Raw genomic sequence first — 25918 nt, 5'->3', positions numbered from 1 at the left:
TTCTTCTTTTATTTGAGAGAGAAATAGCTGCTCATTTGTTTAAAGCATTTTTATTTGGGGGTTTCCTGTTTTATGCAGCAAATCTAACCATCTGTCTCCTGCATAAGGATATGAATTGTAAGTTTCTTGTAGAGTTTATTGCCAGGAAAGGCTACTTCTTTCATGATAGGTTTACTTTATATCTCACTGCCTTTGCTTTTTATGGAGAGCGGAGTTAAATTTAGTGGTTGTTGCAAAATGATTCTTGCCGTAGGCTGCTGGTATAATGATTTTTATCTCTCCCCCTGCCCCCAGCCTGAACCATTCCCACATCTTCTGGTACTTTACCTCCATTTGAATTAGTTCAGTTGCATATCTTTATAAACTTCCTGAAAAGTGCTTTTAAAAATATATAATCACAAGATTTAGCATGATCTGCTGATTAGGTGACATTACATTTTAGAAAAGAATCATATAGGAAAAGGGAACTGTGGCTTAAATCACTGATATTTAACCAAAAACTGCTTCATTCTCCCTTAGCTGAAGGATATTTTCTCTCTGCTCATCAAACAAATCAAAGACAAACAAGACCTATGTATATTTACAAAAACAATTCAGATTATAAATAGAGTTCTTACACTGTTGCTTCTTTTGTATACACAGAACTCAGGAACTCAAGACATGGCTATTTACAAGCGCTAAATTCATCAATGTTGGGTAATGAATTTTTATGCTAACCGCTAGTAAGGAGCAGAGCCAAAATTGAAACTCAGGTCTCTGTCCTCTGTCCATAGTACTGATTCCTACTTGTAGAAAATAATGAGATGGTGCAATCTCAGGGGGAAACAAAAGGGGTGGCTGCTGGTACCAACAGCCACCATCTCCTCACCTCTTCAAAGATGTTTTGTTTGTTTGTTTTTTAATTAAAAAGAACAGATAAAATAACAAAATAAACCTCTACAGATTTCACAGTTACACCTCTGCCACCAGTCTGAGGTGCTGGCCTCTGGAAATCAGTGACCTGATGGTGACACACCTCCTGCCCCTCCCTAACCTGTTCTCTTGCTTCCTTCAAACTGGAAACTTCTCAGATCTGCAGGGACTTGCTATAGGTATAAGTACACTGGGGACAAGAGTGGGGTGATTTTCACTACAGTATAAAAATAAATGCAGAAAATATAAGCCTTGTTTTCATTAGAACATAGTTCTGACTGCAATCTCTTTTGTGGGTGGATAAAGTTGTGCGCACAATAAATGATTTTGCTAAACTTACTGTCAACAAAAGAATAAAGTTAAATTTCCTTCAGGCAATTTCTTATGTAAATACAAAGATTTTCTTAAGCATAATTCAATAGAGCAAAATAAGGGTAGTTTCCCAAAAAACCTCTTAACAGCCCAGAGAGAGAAAAGACTTAAGTTCTCCTGAACATAGGTTTAAGTTTCTAGAATTATACAGGCCCCTCTATCCACTCCTCCATCAGCATTTGCCTTAGGACAGTGATATTATGTTCGTTTCTGTAGGAACCCCTCACTGTTGACTCTTGTAGAGCAGGGACTACAGCACAGTGACAGGAATACATGTAATGGGGACTCAGTGCCAAAATGAAATGAATTTCTGATTTAAGTCCCTCTTGCCAGTTCCCTGTTCTTTACAGAAAGAGAGATCTGCTCATACTCACACTTTATTCTCTTATTTGAAGATTTATATCTCCCTCTACATTCTCCTCTCCAAGCCACTTGTGTTTAATTGTTATTCTTTCTTAGTTTAATGTGGTTCTTGATCTTGACTGTTCCATTCCCTTTGAATGAGTGAGGAACTAACTCATTCCTTCATTGATAAACTAAGAGTAGTTCCAACAGCAATGAAAACAAGGCATGCTAATTAAAATGTCAAAGAAGATTCAGTGGCTGGCAGGCTGGCATGAATGGCTGTCTCCCGGAAGACCTGGTCTGGTCACTGAGGGCTGAGAGCCTAAAATCGTACTCCACAATGCACTTGCCATCCTGTTATATGGCATGCATGAGGCATGAGTTTTTGTTATCAGTTTTCTAATTAAGAAAAATTAGTCTAGTCCGTAAATGGACTGTCCACTTCCAAAGAATTTAAACACAATAAAATATAATAAATTTTTAAAAATACATTGTGCAGATATTTTTTCAAAATCCAGAAAGATTGCAAGACTACATGTGGAGCATACCCAGCCCCTGGAACATACTAAGTTATGTTAACTGGGATAAGTTTTATATTATAATACAAATTGTTAAGTTCAGACATGTTAGTAAACAAAAAGGTGTAGATAAAGAAGTCATTATATTTAACCAGCTTTGAAAAGTGGTTTTGATAACATCTTAGAATCAGATTGGGCAAAAAACAAAAAACAAAAACAAAAAGGCAAAAAACAAACCTATATGGAAGCAAAATGCTGAGGAATAAATGACCAGGTAGTATCTATTTTTAAAGAGCTTCTTCCAATAACAATTTATTAACATTAAACTATCAGGACATACAAGACACTGAGCTAGGAATTCTGCAGGAGTAACAAGATATAATATCTGTATTCTACCCTAAAAAGGCTTGACCCATAAAAGGCTATTTATGGAAGAATAGTAAACTCACAGTATAAGGCAAACCATTAAAGCAAAATTATAGGAACAACTATATACTCTCTACAGCTCAGAGGTAGGAAAGGTTTCTTCTTAGAGCAAAGCTCACAGGCCACCTAGGAAGGTTAAGTAATTCTATCTAAATGAAACAAATTTCTAGGAGTCAGTCTGTCCTTTGCCTCATGCTCCCGTTCCCGTCTTCATCCTCAAACCCAATCTTATTCCCTCATTGAACAAACCACATTTAAGCTCCCAAGGATACCATCCAAAACTCAGTGGATAACAGAGTAAATAAAGTAATGTGAGACTAAATTTCCAGCCTAATGTGAAGGACTTGTGTCACAAATTTGAGATTGAAATTTATTAGGTAGTGCTTCTACCTATAGAGAGGAGAGAAAGAATCTGTATTGGATAGAGAGAAAATTGGGGCAGTGATGCATTCACATGAAGCCCTCGGCCAACTCCACCAGAAATTTCCAAATTTAGCTGGGATTCCTTAAGAGTTGTTTCAAGTTGGGTCAATAGGCCCATGCTGTCACTTCCCCAAGTCAACCAGTTAGTGAAGCAACAGTCTTGGGAAAGGATTTAGACATTGGACAAAGCTCTCTTTGAGACAATCCTGAAAGAGGGCAGACAGCTCTCCACAGCCCCAGGAATAAATCTTTCAGTGCTGGAGGGGGATCAGAGTGGCATGAACCAACATCCACACAGGTTACACGATTTTTTCCATTTAAGTTTTCCAAAGTCAAAATTGTCTTCACTCATTTTATGCATATATATACATTACAGTGATGTCCCCTGATTAGTATTATAATTATCAATTCTGAGTAATAAAAAATACTATAGCTTTGTAGATGACTGTGATATTGTGACTTATATACTAAGAAATATACATATTTGGTCCTTGTCTTATTTCTGGCACAGAGCTCCTAAAACCCTTGGAATATCCTAAGAGATGAGACCAAACAACAAAGTCTTTTGTTATGTTAATGCTATTACTTTTGTTTTTTTCTTCCCCCAAAATTATGTTTATTAACATACATCATTTATATAGATTTTTTTGTTTTATTTTTTAATTTATTTTTTAAATTTAAATCCAAGTTAATTAACATATAGTTTAATAGTAATTTCAGAAATATAATTTAGTGATTCATCACTTACATATAACACCCAGTGCTCATCCCAACAAGTGTCCTCCTTAATGCCCATCACTCCTTTAGTCCTTCCCCCCACCACACCTGGTCAGCAACCCTCAGTCTGTTCTGGTATTTAAGAGCCTCTTGTGGTTTGTCTCTTTTGCTATGTTAATGCTGTGACTTTTGAATCCCACCTAGGGATGGGGTAAGTTGCCAGGAGAACAGATCCCATGATTAGAGGGTTACAATTTTCAGAAGTTTGGCAAGGGCAGAGGGGCTGGAGATCATTAGGGCTAACTTCCAAAACCACGACCTCCTGAGCAGGGGTGAGCAGATTCTTTTCATTTAGGGTTTAGGGTGAATATTCAGAAGGGAAACTTCATCACCACATGTAGAGGTGGGTATAAGATCACATGTGTATCTTAAGGAAACATGCTCATACATACATTGTATGCTATGTTAATGAGGTTTGTGCTTCTCCTTGAGAAGAGATTGTAATGTTACAGTGACATAGAGGTAACCATGGGACACTCCAGGGTCCATCTGCGCAGAGGTGAGTCAGTGATCAAGCTCAAACTGGTCTAGGCCAGCAGGAGCTCTTGCTGTTGTTTTTCTCTGAAAGATAAGATTAACATTCCTATGAAGAGGAAGGGGGTCAGTAAGGGTCTTGCTGGTGACACTTCCATGTTGGTGCTGGGAGAGTGGTGCTTCTAGAGAGGGCGTGGAAGCTCTGTGCCCCTTCTCCCTGACTTGCCCTGTGCACCTCTACAATCTGGCTATCCCTGAATTATATCCTTTTATAATAAACCAGTAATCTAGTAAGTAAAATTCTTCTCTGAATTCTGTGAGCTGCTCTAGCAAATTAACCCAAAGAGGAGGTGATGGGAACTTTTGATTTATACCCAGTCAGAGTTACAGGTAACAACCTGAACTTATGACTAGCTTTTGAAGTGGGGGGCAGGGAAGGGAATCTGTAGTCTTGTAGGAATGAACTCTTAACCTGTGGAACCTGAGGTTATGTCTCCATAGGTAGTGTCAGAATTGAGTTTGATAGCAACCAGAGTTCACACCCTGCTGGTGTCCAAAAATTGCTTGTTGGTGGTATAGGAAATACTCCTTCCACAGGTTGAAATTGGGTCTAGGGACTCAAGCAATGATAAAGCTTCCAAGCAGTTTTGGTTATTATGTTCAGACCTCCTTTTTCAAATAGAATATCTCTCCTTTCTCTCTTGCCCAGCTGTTGCCAAGTAATTTACAACTTGAGAAAGGATAATGGAGGTATAAACAATGCACAGATGTCTCTCTGATTTCCTTTATTGTGTTTCCTCTGGGAGGTATTAGGGAAATCATTCCTTGACTTTGCCCGAGTTTGTTGAGGATGTTGATAATAATGGAAATAAATACGGGCATGCAAACAAAAGAACAGCCTTGTTCTTCTCATTAGAGAATGTGACTGGAGGCTCTAGGTCAACATGTCAATGCCATTGGAAGTTGGACTTCTGGAAAATCGTTTCATAGAGAATTTAACTATGATACATGCACAACCATTTGTATCATAGGACTTGTAGAACTATGATAGAGACTGGTGAGTTTCTCACTTAATAACTTTATTCATTCCCCAACAGATTTCTTAGTGAGCCCACTAAGAATTTTGGATATACAGTAGTAAATATAACAGCTACAGCTACAGCTTCTAATGAGGACAGCAGAACAATGGGACAAATAAACATTTTAACCAAGAAAACAAAGTCCAAGGTGTCCCAGGAGTATAAGCAGGCCTTCTAATCTAAACTAAGAAATCACTACAGATCTCCAAAAGAAAGTGACATTTTTAGCTGAAACCTGAAAAAATGAGCTGGGTTTAGACTTTGAAAGAGGTCAGAGAGAAGTGTTTTAAATGAAGGGGGCATCTTGGTCCCAAGGAAAAAGAATGGCATACTTTAGAAAATAACCAAAAGAAAATTGGATGTTCAAGGGAAACAGTGAAGGGGAAGAAGCTGGAGGTCAAGGGGAAGAGAGGAACTAAATTATGAAGGACACCATTAAACCATGTTAAAGGGCTGGACTTTATTGTCCAAGGGACATAAGGAAGCTATTGAAAGATTTAAAGCAGAGAAAATATGTAACCGTAATTCAATTTTATAAAAATGACTTTGACATGAAAATATTGGAGATGGAGCTGGAGAGAAATGACTAGATTTAAGAGATAATTGGTATCCAGAATCATGAGGGTTAATGATTGATTGGATGATGTGAGGAATTGTAGGGGAGTCAGAGAGCACTTGGGCAATTTGGTGGAGACTGGTGCCATTTACTGCATCAATGAATGCTGGAAGGAGAAATGATGGAGCTGACAAGTTCACTTTTGCACATTGGAGCCTGAGGTATCTTTGAGACATCAATGGGTAGAGTTTCAGTAGCAATTTGACTGTGCTTTGGGGGCTCCCTGGGCTAGAGACATCCACGAAAGCCATGTGAAAGAATGATATTGTCCAGGGAAAGTTTGGAGACCAAAAAGAGTAGCATACTTAGAATAGCACCGTGTGTCAATATTCTAGAATGGGGTAAAGAACAGAGTCACAAATGCATCTGAGAAAGAATATGCAAAGAAGTAGGAAAAAGGGAGAGTTTGTTTGGCAGAGATCGTTACCTAAGCATCCACCTGCCTCCTCTGTTTCCTGGACTGTTTTTTCCAGCCTCCCAGGAGTTCAGTGTTGCCATATTGAGCTCTAATGGAAGGGGAACAAAAACTGATGAAGGCCACTTTCAAAGGTGGTACATAAAAATCTCCCAAAACTTCTCCATCTCATGGCTCAATGTCAACCCCAAGAGGAAGTCAGAAACCTTCCTCATCCCTTAGGAGAAAATACTATTAGATTTTACATGAGTAAGAAGGAAACTTCTTTTATGTTAAGCCACCAAGATTTGGGTGTTTACTGTAGCAGCGGCATTACCTTCACTCACACACACAGTTGGAATCACAGAAGCCAAGGGACTAAACTACTTCAAAAAGGAAGGAGTAGTCAACAATGTCAAATGACTGCTGAAAAGTCAAGCAAATTAAGTACTAAGGAATCTCTTAGATTCCTTAGGGCCTGAGTGACCTGTATGTATCAGTATTTGCAACTGAAGATTTTTAGGATAAATGTAAACGTATCTATGATCTTAATGGCAGTGGTTGTTTTAAGGAAGTTTCTGCATTCATAAATCAATTAGACTGTCTTGAAAAACTCTGTGTATAGGTGTTTTAAATGTCATTTTTCAGTCAAACAAGACTTCCGAGATTGGTTACACAATTGAATTTTGATTTATCGACTTGGCCCTTAGTTTTCAATTGACTGAGTGGATTATTTAATTCTCTTGACTCAATTTGGATGAAGAAACAAAGCCTGTCCACAAAGTGTCAGAAAAAAACTTGGGATCTATAATAATAAATTAATCAATCAATGGCTGTTTAGCTTGGCTGAAACAATTACACTTATTGTGAATGCTCTGAATTTTCTGAATCAGTGATTTAAAACTAAATTTTATGCATACTGAACATTAGTGTGTGGAAAAGCCATAAGGTTCTTGTTAAAATGTAGAGGCCTAGAACCCTACATATAAATATTCTAATTCGGTAAATAGATCTTGGGAGCAAGAATTCACATTTTTTTAACAAGCACTTCAGGTGATTCTGATAGGTATGGTCCCTAGCTCACACTTTGCCAAATACTGATCTGTATCTACCAGGATGCTTTAAAATCCAAATTTGTTCTCAAAAGAGGAACTGTAACTAACCCTTAGGTACTTGGCACCAGAAAGAAAATTTGGAAAAGAAACCAGAAGAACAGTTTTGTTACAAAAGAATGAAAAGGAGAATTTTGAAAGGCCATGTCAAATTTTTCTTTCTTTATAAATGTACAGACATTATTCTCTCCATTTTTATCCATTCTCTTCTTGTGAATTTCAAATAAAATGGTAATTCGATGATGAAATTTTCTCCTTTCAGAGCCCCAGAATACAATTAGCAGGTGATGCAGCAAGCTTCCGTAGCACTTTGTGCTATATGAACTCATTATGAAAATAAGAAGGATTTTATTTCCTCATTTCGTCATAATCTCATTTCCCTGCTTTTTTACTCACCTTTTAAAACAGCCCTCCCACTGGTATAACTTAAAGAACAGGACCTCTCCCTCCTACCCCATCCAGATGCATAGCCACTTAAACCCTCGTTATTCTGCTCTCCATTTATTCTCTCTGGTTCTGTTTCCTCGTTTGTAAAGACGGGATAGTAATAGAACGAACCTCATTAAGTTGTCATAATTAAATGAGATAATATATGTAAAATGTTTAGAAAATGTCTGGTATTTTGTAAGCCTTACACAAATGTTATTCAAGAGTTATACCAGCACAGGTGTTTCAGCCATATTACTGCACTTACACCTTCTTCACTTTTTGCAAAATCACACAGTAAACGTAACAGTACTCACTGGAAAAAATAGGGTTAGGAACAGATCCTCAAAAGCCATGGTACTTTTACAAAAATGATAAGAATCCTGAAGATACAAAGATTGAGTTAAATCTCCACTAGCCTTTGCCCCCCCAATCTGTCAGTCCGCCCTTTGATGTCTCAAACCCTGGGACTCAAACTTCTCCTGTGGAGATACAGGTCTTTAACAACAGCCACTTTGATAAAGGATAGTTACATCCAAAATAAAAACAGGACTCAAAAGTTTGTTCTTTTGTTGTTGTTATTGTCTCATTTTAACACAGGAAAATCTCTTCCCAGGTTCTTAGTCTGCAAATACAGTTTCTTCAGGTAGTTTCACCTAGTGGACAGTATAGCAAGGATTTCAGGCCATTAAGCCAGCCACTTTCTTGAATTAAAGGAAGATATTCAGAGCCTTTTACGCGTTTTCTTCCAAACTCTTCAAATATCATAAAAGTTTTGTTTTATTTAACTGTGAAAAAGCTTACACAGTTGATTGCTTCGGACAATGAACACACTGGGAAAAACTAAGTTTGGTCCAATTTGTTTTCTGTGTTATGCTGATATCACTCCCCTAATTACCAATTGCATGAGTTGATTTGCATTTAAAAACACATGTTGTAGCAGACTGTAGATATGATTTTTAAAAATCCAGAAGACTTGAGAATTGCGCTATAATAAAAAGAGCCTTAGCAATCTAACTCCCCAGCATTCTTTTCCAAAAGTGACTTGAGCCCAATTATCAAGGGCTAAAAACGCTGATCTTGTTAGAAGTCTGGAATAGTGTGAGTGTTGGTGCACCCTGGTGGTAAGCAAAGACGGTCAGACTTGATGTATTTGGCTAATATATTAATCAGAGAAGGCAGCTCTACTGTTTAAACTCCATTTATATCTCAGCCAGTAATAAACAAATAAAACTCAGCTCTGAGCTTTCTTGCAGGACATTCTTTTGTTGGTGTTTTTTTCCCCTTCCATTGGTCATTAGTCATTGCCTACTTTCTTTTCTCATTTCTCCCTCAAAACAGGTGGAAAGGAAGTCTTGGGTTGTTCTAACAGCAGGAGCTGTTTCCCTGAAAGATTTTAGGCCCTATTTCCTTCGAGGGGAAGTAATGGGAATGTGATATTACAACAAGCAGTGGCCCTCCAATGGCTTGTGGACCCTCTTACAGGTAACCAATGCTCCTACAGACTTCTAGGCTCACTCACTCCCCCTGCTCTGCGCTGGGAGATACTATCACCAGATAAAAGAGAAACCACAAACTGTTGTGCATAAGGCATCAACTGCTGTACCAGCAACAAGGTAATGAGCATTGTTATGTTGTCAGCATTTATTCTACTGTCTATGAGGCACATAGTCAACCTCGAAAGATCCCAGTGGTAGAAACATTACAACACAAAACCTAGCTCACTTTGCTCCATCTCTTCGTGGCCCCAGACTATACAAGTTTCTTTAAAAGGTAAAGAAGTCCTGGATCCAATCTTTGAATATATGGATAGTAATTAGACAAAGTAGGGACCTGCTGAGCCATACATTGGCGAAGTCCATGGAACATTAGCAGCGTCACTTGTGATCATTAATGAAACAAAAGGCGACAGATCTCAGCAGAATGCAGAGTTGGATTCCTCCTCAAATTAGGAGAAATATGAGAGGGGTGGCCAGTTTGGGTGTGTTTTGGATCCCCTCATCCTGGCAGCCATCTCCCACGGCCTCACTTGTTGATAGGATAAGTCATCAGTTTCCATCATATTTCATTTGCCTTATGCCACACACTCTGCAGCCTCAGACTCCTAATAACGTGTCTACACTCTGGCCACACATCCTCTGAGGCTGCCTTCTTTCTGAGGTCAATAATAATTGTCAAATCCAATGGCTAAAGCCAGGTGCTCATGTGCTGAGCTCTACTACATTTGACCTAATTGTCCAAACCAACTCCCTCCTCTCAGAGTTGGTCTCCCCATGGCTGTTCTCAGGGGTCTCTGCCTACACCTCTCTCACTCTCACTTCCATTCTGACTGCCCACTCCTTCATTCCTGCCTCTCTCAGTATTACCTGTCTTCTTACCCACAGACTCTGTAAGGCCTGTAGCATTGGCTGATGCCCTGTAGCATTAACTTGCTTGTGGGTCTGACTTGCCATGAGGTCAGAGCTGACCCCATGTCTACATGACTGTTTGATCTAGTGTACGTGACCATGTGACAAGGTGTAGTCTCCAATCATATTTCTTCAGGCAAGTTTCTGATAGAGACTCTGCTTGATCGCAATCAAACAAAAGGATGAACTGACTTTGCGCCAGGTATAAGCCTCTGGTCTAATCAGTTGTGGATAGTGGTGGGCATGCTACCCACTCCACAGGTCTCATAGGGAGCACTGGATGAAGGCCAGTTGACTATGAGTTCATGGCATAAGAGTTCGTCACCCTGTGCCGCCACCCCATCTCTACCATAATCCATTATTTATCCCTGTCAGTCCCCTGCCCTCCCCTGTCAATTTTTTGCTACATCCGCAGTGGAAGTTTTGCCATTTTCCCCTTACCTCTTACTCCCTTTGCAAATGCCATTCTTTCTGCCTAAAAGGTCCTTTACCATTTCTTTGACTGTGAAATTTATCTTTTAACACCCAACTTCTCCCTCTCTGAAACTTTCAGCCTACTTTTGCAGGCACTGCTGCTCATCTTTGAGTCCCCATTTTCTTTCGTGCTTACTTCCATTTAAAGTTTTTCTTAATGTTTATTCATTTTTGAAAGACAGAGTGCAAGTGGGGGAGGGGCAGATAGAGAGAGAGAGAGAGACACAGAATCCAAAGCAGGCTCTAGGCTGTCAGCACAAAGCCCGATGCGAGGCTCGAACCCACGAACTGTGAGATCATGACCCGAGCCGGAGTCAGACGCTCAACCCACTGAGCCACCCAGGAACCCCTACTTACTTCCATTTTAGCACTTACTATATCCATGGGCCATGTTTAGTACTAAACTTGTCTTCCCCGATAGAATTCTTGCCCCTTGAGGTACAGGTCTACCTCTTAGTCATCATAGCTTCTTCACCAATGCTTAGGATACTGTCAGAAACGCAGTAGGGATTCAGTAAAGGCTTTTTGAAGGAATCCATACATAAGTGAATGAGGTGTTTGGAGTGAACATGGAAATAGTAAATCAGGGATTAGTAACAGGGAAAGAAAGGAAATGATAGTACTTATGCTACAAATGGCAGTCATTCTCTCAGAATGCTTTTTGTGAAACACTTACACCTGTGTTAGGCAAATTTTTACTGTTTCGATTTCTCTATAAAAGGTAAGGCTACATTTATGGGAAAAGAAATTGATACTATAGCTTGTATATTATGGATCCCATTAAAATGAACTTCTTTGCTTTAAAATAAACCATAGTTTTTCTTAATGTTGACATCCTGTGGAAATTCTTACCATAGCAAAATTTCAAACTGGTCAGCGCTATTGAATCTTTCCAACCTGTGTTAATCTGGGATAAGAGTAGGAGATAAGAAAAGAATTTCTTTTATAGAAAATGTAGAATTATATAACTTTTTAACAAAGAATTCAGCTACCTATCATTACAAATAAACAACCCCAAAATTAAGTGGCCTAAAATAACAGTCTTTTATTATATTTCAAGATTTTGTTAACCACAAATTCAAGTAGGACTCAATTGTATGATTCTTCTGCTTCATGGGTCATCCACTGTGATCATTTTATGATACTTAGCTAAAAGCTGAGCTGCTCTGGACAGTTCAAGATGGCTTTCTGCCACGTCTGATGACTAGATGGGAATGCTAGAAGACTGAGCTCAGCTGGGCTCCTCTCTCATCTGTGTAGTCTGAGGACCTCTTGAGCACTGAAGCTGAACTTTGTGTATAACAGCTCCAGGCTCCAAGACACCAAGGCAAAAGCCACTATCGTCCTAAAGATCAGGGCCAGAACAAATGGAGTGTCACTCTCTCAGGGCTCTATTGGTCAAAGCAGTGATAGGCTGGGATAGATTCAAGAGTGTGGAGAAATAGGGTGCTTAGGTGGCTCAGTCGGTTAAGCGACTGACTCTTGATTTCAGCTCAGGTCATGATCTCATGGTTTGTGAGATTAAGCCCACGTTAGGCTTTGCACTGTCAATGCAGAGCCCGCCTGGGATTCTCTGTCCCTGTCCCTGCCCCTCTCCCACTCATGCTCTTTTTCCCTCTCAAAATAAATTAAAAACACTAAAAATAAAAGAGTGTGGCAAAATATACTTCATCCTTTGATGGCATGTGATATAGGCAAAGAAGGAATAAAGACGGACAGCTACTCCAGAAATATAACTTTTCTTTCATGCTGTATTATCTTTAAATATAAAGTCTTCTAATCACATCATCTAGAGAGCATTTTACCCACTGCTCCGTCTGGTTGCCAGTCTCTTGTCTCTTTCTTCAGCAGTGGCGAGGCAGACATCGTTTCCACAGGAAAGAGAAATCCAAGGTTTGTTGCTTTTGTCAATATAAAAATGTTGGAGAGTTGGATGGCAAAGCTGCTGCCATTGGCATCTTTCACATGAACTACATCAAAAGAACCAGGGTGCCTCTCTCTGTTGATGATCACACCAATTCTTCCCAGGTTAACACCTCCAGTCACCATACACAGATTACCAGTGTCAAACTTGATGGAGTCAGTAAACTTGCCAGTCTGCAGATCAATCTGAATGGTGTCAGTCACTTTGACGAAGGGATCAGGATAGCAGATAGTGCCAGCATCATGGGCCACCAGATGAAGAAGTCCTTTTGTCCCCACAAAGATCTTTCTCACTTTGCACAGCTTATACTTGGTCTCCTCAGGTGTAATCCAATGAATAGCAAAGTGACCCTTGGTGTTGCAGATCAGATGGAAATATTCCCCAGTCTTGTGTATACTGATGGCATCCATAAAACCATTAGGGTAGGTTATATCAGTTTGGACCTTGCCATCAATCTTAATAAAACACTGCATACAGATCTTCTTTACCTCATCTCCTGCTAGGGCACACTTAAGTCTGTTCTTCAAGAAAATGATGAGAGGGAGACACTCTCTTGGTTTATGGGGACCAGTAGATGGACGAGGAGCAAACACACCGGTCAGTTCATCCAACGTACAATGCTGAGCCCACTACATGCTTCAGATGTTTCTTGGGACCACGAGCCATGGCTGTGCTAGGCACAAAAAGATAACTTTATTACTTTTAAGAAGATATAGTAATTTCATTCAAGTTTAAATCAATCAATGAATAGTTATTGAATATTTATTATGTGACTTATTCTCCATTTAATTTTATTTGGCCTGCCTTAAAGTCCTTAAAAGACCTAATTTCATGGAAAAGACGTCATTGCTAATGATGTTTTTAGAAAAAAAAAATATCAATTTGGCCTTTAAAAAGAACCAGCCCTCCTTGGGTTGGGTCTCAGAAAAAGCAGAAGCTCCAATCTAGCTACTTGTGTGACTTCAGGTAGCTTAGTGGAACTTTTCAAGATTTCTGTTTCTTTACCTGCAAATTTATTTAATTAGTCTTTACTTAGTATCTATTCACTATCTGTACTGGTCTAACTACTGATGATACAAAGAAATACAAGACTATTTATTCCCTCAAAGAATGCACAAGGTAAGGGGCACATTCACAAATAATTATGAGGCAGTTTTGCAACACTTGATACTGATTGCTGAGGTCTCTTTTATACCTAAAGTATGAGTTTTAATTAACTTATAAATAATTTATATGTAAATGAGTGTCTGAAGAATTTATTCTCTTGTGGCACCTGGGTGGCTCAGTTGGTTGAGCATCGGACCCTTGATTTCTGCTCAGGTCCCGATCCCAGGGTCGTGGGATCAAGCCCCACATTGGACTCTGAACTGAGTGTGGAGCCTTCTTAATGTTCTCTCACTCTCTCCCTCTACCTCTCTCCCCCGCTCACATATTCTCTCTCTCTCATAAAATAAAATTATAAACAAGAATTTATTCTCCTAAGGATTTAAAATATGTATCTGTGCAATTTATTTATATTATTAATTTGTAATTAACTGCATTTTAATCTCTTCCTTCAGAGTCATAAGACTCTAAGACTGAAAGTGGTTAGGAATGCATCTACTTCAATTTCTTCTTCTATAGATAAGGATTCTGGGAAACAGAGAGGCTAAGGGACTTGTTTTACATCACAAAGCTTGTTATTGGCAAGGCAGGCCATGCCAACATGTTCCACCCTTCATAGACCTACTTGCCTATAAGGGCATTTTAGTCCTGCACCTCTCCCCTCAACTGAGGTGCCAAATTCCAGAGCTCTCTCAGATTTATTGCATTTTTTAAAAATCTTCTCCAGAACTCTTGTGCTGTTTTGATAAAAAGAACTTTAATCTGTCTACTTCACAACTTCTGGAGATTATATAGTAATAGGTTAACACATATTTCTTTGGCCATGGAGGAAGGCTGACTATATAAACACTAAGACATACTGTTACAAGTTCTATTTCCATTTGTTATACATACAGCTCCTAACTGGGGTGAGATTAAAAAACACAGTTACTCACAAATACAAAAATTTCTTCATTATTCAAACCATGGTATTATTCTATTTTTTTATTAATAGTAATCCACAAAACATGTACTAGAGACATGGTTTTCTTTCACTGAGCTGTCAGGAGGAAGCATAGATTTCCAGAATATTGGCACCAGAAGGGACCTTAAAATACTCCTAAGTCAATCTCCACATTTTACAGATGTGAAAGGTGAAGCCAAGGGGTCAGCAGCCTTTTCTAAATTTCCAGACAGTCTTACCCAAACTAAACCAGAGTCTAGCTTTCTGATTCCCAGGCAGTGCCCATGGCTAAATGAAAGAGCTTTGCTGGAACATTCTCAGAAAATTGTATTCTCATTTTTGATAATGAAAGGATGCAATTAAAGCTATTCTCCTCCAAAAAGATGTGCTGATATTTTGCTATACATCAGAGAAAAGCTTCCAAAGTCTCTCCTGCTCTCATTCATGAAGATATTTTCTCCTCAAGCCATTCAATCGGCCTACAAAGATGTGCTTGGATAATCAGTAAACATTCAATTTGTCTTAATGCAAGTCAGACAAAAGGGATGAGACTTCCATGTTTGCCCCAGAGATTTTCATTGATGTCAAAATGGTTTGCTATGGAAATTCCCTGAGCCATCGTCTTCTGCCCACGGATGTTTTTCTCAAAGTTTTCCAAGTTAAGGAAAGATGTGTGTAGACATGCTATGAACCAGAGCAGAAACCAGCAGGAAAGAGCCACCTGTCAGCAGTCCTGAGTATACTGATGCTTGGGAGCGGCATATGCCTCTTTCTGCTACTTCTCTTCCTTTACCTCCAAAGACTATGACATCTTCCTGTCTAAGTTTTCTTCATCTCCGCTCACGTTTCCGTCTAAACATCTACCCCTATCTTACTGTGGTCTTTCTTGTGTTTTCTTTTTCTGCAAGTATGGGTCCAAATCTATCTGAAAACAGGACAGTGTTCAGGCACTGCAGTATTCATGTCACGTAAACGAATCATCTGAGAGAAAGAATGGATACTTCACTTTTATTCTTTATGTATTGATGTTATATAGACTTAGCTTTGCTCCACCTGTATTTGGAGTTGAATAGGAAGCCTTTAGTTTATTTTAAAAATGGGCCCCTGCTGAGTAGCCTCACCTCTTTTGACCTAATTATGAAGAAAACACCTAGACCTTTTAAAAATATTCTGATTCTGACTCCCAGACAGACTGTTATTGAATTAGATCTGACCTTTGGGGCACAAACCCCTTAGGCAATTCACTTACTCTTTTCAGTGGGGTTTGCTGATATTTTCCTCTGGTTCTAATGTAGCTTAAACTCCTGTCTTTAAGACAGCTTTTAAAAAATTAGAGAAAGCAAAAAGCTAGCCTCAAGGCAAACAGTCCAAACTCGTAACTTTGGCAGGCTGAGAAATCTCCATTTGGTTGTGGCAGCAAGCCTAATGAGAAGAAAGCCATTAATTAAATAAACAAAACATTGCATTTTGGTCAGAGGAACAATATAGGTAGCCGCGCATTAGCCCTTTCCAAACCCTTTCTAGGAGAGAATTACACCTGTTCTAAGGAGTTGGTTTTGTTTAACCTACCACAATTACTTCCAGAGAAAGAACTTCAGAGTATATGCTTGTGAATCATCAAGTTTCTCCTATACTTTGGCTTTATCTTAGAGGCTAAAGTTAACTGTAACATACTGACTGTATTCCTTCCACATGAGTAGAGACTAAAAGACAGAACTATCCCGATCTCCAGGTTTTAGGAGATACATCTCCTAGAACAGTCCTCTTGGCTTTTTCTTAGATGACTTCGCTTGTTGACTCCTATACCCTTGGTGTCTTGTGACCTACCCTGGAAAACTGGGACTACCCCACTCTGGGTCCTGTCTTCTCTCCACTGCACTAGTGATGGTGGAGACAGATGATGTAAAAAGCCTTGAGTGCTGTTCTTTCTCTATTATCTGGTCCCTAGCACAGCTGTGGTACCTCATTGGAACCTGGCCTAATGGTTTTATGCAGTCAGATAATTATTCACAGGACTTATCTTCATTGAGCACATGCTGGGGAGAAAAATAATAGCAGGATACAGGAAACATTATCTGCCTCAGATTCAAAATTGGCTTCCAGTGACTTGATTCTGGTTTATGTTATGAAAGGGAAATGAATAGTCTGCCTGTCGTTGTTATGAATGCTTTTGCTGGGCCCCTTACCCCATAACTTCACAAGCATACATTGGAACACATAGGTTTTTCACACTGTTTTCCAATGATGGGGTTGAATCACAGAACCAGCTACATTTTCTCTGCTGGTCCTTGTTGGAAACCATGGCATGTATTTGTGCCATGGTATTGGGGGCGGGGCGGGGGGGGAGTCCTGTCTGTATTTGAGTTTATGTGTTATGGCTCCAGGTGACCTTTGCTAAACATAGGAATATAACATGAAAGTGGGAATACTGACCCACTGATCCCTAATGAGCATGATAACAAGTTTGGCTAAAATTAGGTAGCTTGAATCCAAAGCCATAAAGAGAGATAGAGAGATTTTGATAGAGGAGATGATTAAGAAAGATTTCTTGGAAGTTCAGATTGTTTTAGGTAGTAAAAATAAAGACACTATACACTGAGGAACTATTGCACAAGATCTGGGACCCCAGACAATGCTTAGAGAAAAACAGCCAGGAGGTCTGGGAGGAGAGAAGCCACAGCAAAAGCTGGGAGATGGGGGGGGGGGGGGGGGTGGTTGGTGATGAGAAATAAGATAAGACAGCACCAAAGGCAAACCTTGAGCCAAGCTCACCTTTGATTTGAATGTGAACTTTGAGGAATTCATAGGACCTTAAAACAAAGAGTAAATATTGTTCAGATACATTACTTAAAATTTGTATTTAGACCTTTTAAAAAGTCAAATCATCTTAAAACAACAAACATCCTGTAGCCAACTTACTGAAAGTTTTGATTCATCCTTCTCAAATGAAACAGTGGGACTATTGGCCTGTAAATCACCAGCGTATGGTCACTTGTTCTACGGGGCACCGTAAGAACGGTCAGTACCTCCCATGGTCAATGTTGGGGAGGTACCTCCATTAAAGAGCCTTCTGCTTCACCACTAATTTAATGACTCCATGCTTCAATCCAATCCTAATTACAAAAACAAAAACCACATCAACTTACATACTCCAGCATTTCATGTTGCAATTTCTGCCTTCCTTAGGTTGTAGCCAAGATGAAAACACCTTGGCCAAAATGATTTGAAAAATAAAACTTATTTCACCTCATGACCAAAGAGTAAAGAATCAGGTACCTAGGAGGAATGTACTTCTGTTTGAAGGAATGCTTTTCAGGTGGTGTTTTACGTCTGAAATGCTTTTCTGACGTTATTTTACATTTATACCTTCTATTGGATGTTCAAACATATTACCTAGTTAATTAAATCTTTTCACAATTTTGTAACACCTGTTTTCAGAGTGACTCCAAACAGCAGTGACATATGAAGTTTAGTCATGACCAAATGGGTCACAGTATACACAGAAGTAAAATTTCTAATAACATCAAATGTCCTAAATCAAAGAGTGTTTTCCAATTTTTTGGTGATCTCTAAGAATGGAAATATAAACAAAGATTAAATTTCATCCCAAAATTGGCAAATGAGTTATCCACACACATGCATAGTCTTTAAAATGGTCTTTCAAATTTTTTGTTTAACATTTATTTATTTTTGAGAGAGAGACAGAACACAAGTGGGGGAGGAGCAGAGAGAGAGGGAGACACAGAAGTTGAAGCAGGCTCCAAGCTTTCAGCCCAGAGGCCAATGCAGGGCTTGAACTCACAAACCATGATATCATGACCTGAGCCAAAGTCAGATGCATAACCGACTGAGCCACCCAGGTGACCCTAAAATGATCTTTTAAATCATCCCAGGAAACTCAAACTTCCTGCTTGGTGTGTATGCTCAAAAGTCCTCCAAGAGAGTGAAAAAGTAGTAGAAAGAGGCCCTTCCTGAGGAGAAAGGCTACAGGAAGCAGAATGTGGAATAAATAGGAAGGCATATTGGTTTCCTGTGGTGAATTCCTTCCTGATTTTCAGACCACAGTACAAACCTGAGCTCCTGCTCCATTTTAAATTACTTCAAGCAGCTTCTACCACATTGGAGTGGGACCGTAGGTTGACTATAAATTTTCTGTTTTCTACGAATCTACCCCTCTTTGTTTTCTGTTTGTACTTTGTTCCTCCTCCCTACCCACCTTAGTTCTTCGATTCCAGTTTTGTGAAATCCACTTTAGGAAAAGTGGAGTTTGAAAGGAAGGAAGGACAAAGAAGAAAGAAAAGAGAGACAGAAGAAAGGAAAAGAGATGGAAGGAAGGAAGGAAGGAAGGAAGGATAGAATTTGCTTACTCATCCTATATTGACAGGACTTTCTTTTCTTTTTTTGCCAGTTGTTTTCCTTGCTCCAAAAGAACATGTCTTGCTTGTTACAGTAGTTAATATGTTTCATTCAACAGAACTTTTTTTATTTAGTTTCTGTGTATTCCAAAAGTTAAAGCCAGAATTTGAAAAGTATTTTGAAAGCAGGAAAAATCACCCCTTCTGGTGTAGTGATATTGTTATTTTTAAAAATCTCATTAAAAGTGAAATAAAACATCCTGAAACTGATATAACACTGTATGTTAACTATACTGGAAGTAAAATTAAAAACTTAATTTAAAAAAAAAAATGAAATAAAAGATGTTAATCTTTGGACTACTAACAATTAAAAAAAAATTTTTTTTAACATCTATTTGTTTTTGAGAGACAGAGAGAGCCAGAACATGAGCAGGGGAAGGGCTGAGAGAGAGGGAAGCACAGAATCTGAAGCAGGCTCCAGGCTTGAGCTGTCAGCACAGAGCCTGATACAGGGCTTGAACCCATGAACCATGAGATCATGACCTGAAGTCAGGTGCTTAACCAACTGAGCCACCCAGGCACTCCAGGACTGGTAACAATTCTTAAACTACTGTTGTTTCTATTTGAAACATTTTAATTGTAAGATAGATTTTAAATATTTAGATGCAACTCCAATGTTCTTTCCCTGAATTCATGATTGATAAAAATTGGAGTAAATATTTGTTTCATGTTTAGTTTGTATTTGTTGAAAAAAAGTAAGAATGGTAGAAAAAAGAAACCAAACACCACTGTTGTGCCTCTATTTGCATTGCCAAGGATGCTGTGGGCTCTGGCTTTTTCACCCGGTCCAGAGGGACCCAGATCCAATTTATCCCACCCACACCCTCATGGAAGATTCATGTCTGCCCAGGTTTTCCTCACACCCTGTCCTCACAGGAAAAGGCTGGTGGAGGCTGCTGGGTGGCCTTGATCACACACACAGACAAAACCTGTGCTGGATCTCACCCATCAAGGGGCACTGGTGTCTTGTTCTCACATCCCTCCTTCCTAGTTCTGCTGTTTCTCCTTCTAAAAAAAAACAGGACTTGAACACATTAAAAAAAAAAGTTTTGGGTTGCATGGGTAGCTCAGTCTGTTAAGCATCAACTTCAGCTCACTTCACGATCTCATGGTTTGTGAATTCAAGCCCCGCATCGGGCTCTGTGCTGACGACTCAGAGCCTGGAGCCTCCTTCAGATTCTGTGTCTCCCTCTCTCTCCGCCCCTCCCCCACTCAAGCTCTGTCTCTCTGTTTCTCTCTCTCTCTCTCCCTCTCTCTCTCTCTTGAAAAAACAAACATTAATTTTTTTAATTTAAATAAAGTTTTAAGAAACTTAAACATGTAGAAATTTTACGCAGTTATAGAATTTATAGAGATTTCTCACTAAAATAGATTTGAGTCTCTCTTAATTTACCTTCAACTTAATATTTATCCAATTTTGTTGTGAAGCTGAGTCTTGAAAGCTAGAATGTTTTTGAAGAGAAATGCATCTCACCTAAACATTTCAAGACATATTGAGATTCTTGATGAAAGCCATAATAAGGAATATGAAATTTGTTACCTGAGGCTTGGCTGTTGAGCTGAATTTTGTGCTGGTATTTTTTTAAGTCATAGGTAAGTGGTAAGTTTTCCATTTTTTTTATTATCCTCTTCCCTGTAGTAGTGGGCATGCATGTGAAGTTTGTGTTTCTTAGAATGGCTGGTTAAAAAAAAAAAGATTTCTGGATATAAATTGACTAAGTCAGTAACTAAGTGTTATAGACTATGTTTTATAGCACATAACACACCGTATCCTCTCTAATATGAGATGACTGTGTGACAAGGTCTATGTGAGGTGAGTGGAGATTTTATTTATGCATTTGGGAAGCAAACCTTCATGTACTATCTTGTCATTACTAATTGAAGTGCAGTCTTGTCATATCTAACTTGTTAATAGCTTCATATGTTCATTCTGTTTCTCCTTATTCATACTGTTTATCTTTAAGACTGGTGTTCAAGACTAGAGAAGTCATGGGGTGTTTGTTTTGTTTTAGTGAACAATTCTGGATTTACTAAAAGAGGAAGTCTGAAAGTGCTGATTAAGCAGTTTGATATTATTATGTTTATAAGCCAGAGTCTCAAAAATTTGCTGTGGATCTTTTTCCTGCAGAAAATTATGTAACCAAGTCACAAAGTTGTTGTTGTTGTTGTTGTTGTTGTTGTTGTTGTTGTGTGTGCATGTGCACACACCTGGTAAGTCTACCACGTGGTAACTACTTCATTTGCCCAGACTAAGAATTTAAAATATATTTGAGTTCTAGAATTTATTTTAAGCTTGTGGCAGAATAGAAAAAAAAAATGTTAGCCTGACTGATACTTTTGAAAAAAATTAAATTATAGAAAACTTTGGCTATAACTTGTGAATAACCTAGAAATCGTTATCTATAAGTGGATAATAAACAGATGCATCAAAAAACAAATTAGTTCTTCCTCTGAGGTTTAGGTTTTCAGCTGGGGGTGATTTGCTTCCAGAGAACATTTGGAAATATGTGGAGGAGGTTTTTGATTGTCATAATGACTGGGACAGCCCCAGGCATTTAGTGAGTACAAGGCCAGAGATGCCAAATAACCCTCAATGCATACAAGACATTCTGACTCAATGAAGAACTCTCACATCATAATGCCAACAGCACCCCTGATGGTGTCCCTATTCTTAATAGGTTTGACATATGGAAAATATTAGAAACTGGACTGGATAATCTTCTTCTTCTTCTTCTTCTTCTTCTTCTTCTTCTTCTTCTTCTTCTTTTGTGTGTGTGTGTGTGTGTGTTTGTGTGTGTGTGTGTGTGCCAATATAGACTCAGGCCAATGAAATGGACTAATTAGTAAACAGAAATTTCTTTTTCCTAAAATTGTAGCTAACACCCACTGTAAGCAATTAGTAATTTAGATTCTCAATGTTTGTGCCAAGGGGTTTGATGGTTTTATGTAAGGTGGTAACATACTGGAAACAGTTTAAATTTTACTGTAGCAAAATAGTGCTAGTATCTCAGAAAGCAAAAGATTTCTTGTAATTTCAAGTGCTCAAAATTGGGACAGCTGGAGATTTAATAGCTTTGGACTTGAAAATAGGATTTAAAACTAAAGTTGAACCTGTTAACAGCCTAGACATCATTGTTTACACTGATGATGGAATAAACATAAGAAACTCTGGAAATCTATATAAATACCAAGGAACAGGATAAAATAAGCTAGGTATTTAGTTCAGCCTTGGACAATTAAACCTTTTTATCCTTTGTTTTTTTCCATCAAGAAGAGCTATGGTGGGATTCATATCTTTTTTTAAAATTTCATCAAATGTTTAACTTAATAATTTTTAAGTTGAGGAAGTTAATTTTTTCAAGTCCATTAGAGCAATATCCCCTAAAGGCAACACCAACTTATTACATTCTTTTTTTCAAGTTTTTAGGATGTAATTTCTCAGCTGTGATAATGACCCAGAGTCCAGTTCTTTATTACAAAACTAAAACCCATGAACATCTTGGTTAATCTCCTTGTATGTGTGTAGATGTGGTTACTTTCATGCAACAAGTCTCTAGCTTTAAAACCTGTTTAATATGAAAAGATCCCTTGTGAGCTTTCCAAAAATTTGTATAATCTTCTGTGATATGGCTGGGTTTTAGTTGTGTATTTCTCTGTTTTCAACTTTTTGAGTTATTGCTGGAAATCAAAGTAGATAATAGTTTTTAAAAATTACAGTTTACCCTTGAACAACATGGAGTTAGATGCCAAACCCCCACGCAGTCAAAAATCTGTATATAACTTTTGATTCCCCAAAAACTTAACGACTCATGGCCTACTGTTGACCTTTGACCGGAAGCCCTACTAATAACATCAATAGTCAATTAACATGTATGTTGCATGTTATATATATGTTATATTCTTGCAACAAAGTAAACTAGAGAAAAGAAAATTATATTAAGAAAATTGTAAGAGAAAAATCTCCGAAAAACTTGACAATATATTTATTGAAAAAAATGTGCGTATAAGTGGCCCATGCAGTTCAAACCCATGTTGTTCAAGGTCAACTGCATTTGAGTTTTGACTAACTTCAGGCTATTACATTACAGTTGGTTGAACTGCACTTTAGTTCTGTTAGGAAACTCTTTGACATTATCTTAAATAATTTTCACAAAAACCATCTAGGCTCAGTGCTATTATTCCCAAACTACAGCAACAGGCATTTAAATAATTGGGTCCCAAGGTCTAACGTTTGGAAAAGAGCCTTGTAGTCTGAAGCTCTTTCTGTGATAGTATATAAGCTTGCTATTTTCATTTAAATGTGACTGCCTCATGTTTTAGCTAATAAACACATTAAATAAAACCATGAAACTACTGGGGCACCTGGGTGGGTCAACTGATTGAGCATCCAGCTTGCGCTCAGGTCATGATCTTGAGTTCAAGCCCCGTGACAAGACTGTGCTGACAACTCGAAGCCTGGAGCCTGCTTCAGATTCTGTGTCTTCCCCTCTCTCTGCACCTCTCTCTCTCTCTCTCTCTCTCTGTCTCTCTCAAAAATAAATAAACATACAAAAAACCTAAAAGACAAACAAACAAAAAATCACGAAAGTACTACAATGCTGAAATTTGAATCTAAAAAAAAAATTTGAATAAGGGTTAGAATCCTTTCTCATTCCATATAGAATAAATAAATTTATAAAATTTGACTTTATGGTTCTCCTTTGGGTCCTGAGGCTCTGCAAGACAATGTAAAAGTAATCGTTTTCAAATTTGTTTTCTTTCTTTTCATCCTTCTTTCATTTCTTTTCATAATACATTAATAAGAATTTAAATCAAGATTTGAATGATACTACAAATATGTTATAAAGTGATCAGGAGAATTAAAGTAATTTAATTTTTTGCTTGTGAGAATCATCCCTGGTGTTGTTCTTCACTTTTTAGAAGTCATATCAAGTTTTGTGTTTTGGTAGAAACACAGTGATTTACAGAAAAAATATGTTAACATCTATGGTAAAATATTTTCAGTTTTAAATCTGGTTAAAAAGTTTCTAGACTTTTTTTAGACACAGTTTTTGTGCTTGTTTATTTTTTTTAAGTCATTGTATCTGTCAAAAACCAGAAAAGATTAAATGATAAAAAAAAAAAAAAAAGAAAAACTGGCATAAAAATAGGGGACTTTCAGTTTTGCTGAAAAAATAAGCAGAGTAATGCAGGGTAGTTGGAGGTTGAAATGAGGGTAATTGTTTTATTTTGGTTTGTTTTTGAAATTGGAGAAATGGGAGCATGGATATATGTCTATGGGAACCATTAACAAAATGAAGGGAGATCTGTCAGAGGAAAATTCCTGATTCAGTCAGGAGCAGACAGGATCTGGGACACTTAATTCCACTACAGAGTTCGAAGAGACAATATGGAACACATCTCAGACTTATTCCATCTGAGGAGAGAGAACATGTGAAAGTGTGAGCATCTTTCTACCAAATCCCCAACTGTCCAAGGCTGAGGGCTACTCCAGCAGCATTAACTCCCTGGCATTTCTGGCTTGACTTTTGCATAGGCTGAAACTTCCCAGGGTCATTAACGAGCCTCAGGTAGGGAGTAGCGGAGATTTCATTAAGCAGGCTTCAGTGTGTAGGGGTGAGCTAAGGGGATATGGCAGGTCACCCATTGCTATTGCTACCCCCACACTCTAGACAGCAGACACACTAAATACTAACAGTCATGTCTAGTTCAGTAACCAGTTGCATTGTTCCCAGAAGAGCTTTATAAATCAGGAACTTAAAATACATCAGCCAAATTCAAGACCTTCTATTTTAAAAGCCTAATGCGTTATTATGAAGCCCTCTACAAGCTTACAAAGGCCAAGAACAAAAAATTTCTTTAACATAAGTGAATAGTTATTTGTAATATCTGTAATGTCACAAACTAAGAGAAAAACAAGGCACCCGTAAATCATAAGATGGGAGTGTCAACATGAAAATTATTCAACCCATTTATTTTTGCAAATGACACTAAGTTTGGTTAATTGTTTGCCTGAAGACTGACCCATTTCCTGCTCCATTACTCTTTGATACATTATAGTCAAAGATCCATCCTTATGTTGGTGAAATAAGTTGCACTTGAAACAAGCCCAGTTGTGGCCTTAACACTTTCTTTATCTGTTGTCCTTAATAAAACCAGGCTCTCTTTTAATCTTTCACCAGTGGTAGCTGCTGCTTACCAAGTGTACCAGAAGGTCAAGAAATAGAAGTTGGTGTTCTTTCCTGCACTCCCACCCCGTCTCTTCTTCTAGACTGTAAGTCTTGCCTTTCTTCTAAAATTCTATCTTCTTCTGTGGATTAGTTCAACCTCCAATCCCACTCTCTTTCTCACCTCCCAAGGGAAACCTTCCTGATTCCAGACTCTGCCCCTGCACTGCCAACCTGTATCTTGCCTTCATTACACTGTTAATATTTGTGATTATAATAAAATTACAAATTTATCTATACATACTTACTATTAGTACTTTAGATGGCCCTCTAAATTCTAGTAATTTACATTAAGTTTTTAAATTTGATTCTTGTGGTGACTACATTTATTCCACGTTTACAAATGAAGACAGTGAGTCTTGGTAAGGTTAAGAAATTTGTCAATATCACACAGTTAGAAGGCTGTGAGCCCATCCATGGTCCACTCAAGCCGACCAACTTCAGAACTTGCTCTTCTACCCACACTGCTTCACTGCCTCCATAGTATTTTAACTTGTTTTTTCATTATTGTTTATTGTTTATCTTCTTAAAAGACTCTAAGCTTTTGAA

At 38.3% G+C, this 25918-nt stretch overlaps 1 pseudogene; it reads right to left on the bottom strand.

The window, feature by feature from the left end:
• Window positions 1–12542: 12542 nt before the first annotated feature.
• On the bottom strand, window positions 12543–13346 carry LOC109275851 (40S ribosomal protein S4-like; annotated as a pseudogene).
• Window positions 13347–25918: the final 12572 nt, after the last annotated feature.

The sequence above is a fragment of the Panthera pardus genome, unplaced genomic scaffold (assembly GCF_024362965.1).
Source record: "Panthera pardus isolate Hobbes unplaced genomic scaffold, ASM2436296v1 HiC_scaffold_2, whole genome shotgun sequence".
In the NCBI taxonomy this organism is placed as follows: Eukaryota; Metazoa; Chordata; class Mammalia; order Carnivora; family Felidae; genus Panthera; species Panthera pardus.
This window is presented reverse-complemented; position numbering and strand designations above follow the sequence as displayed.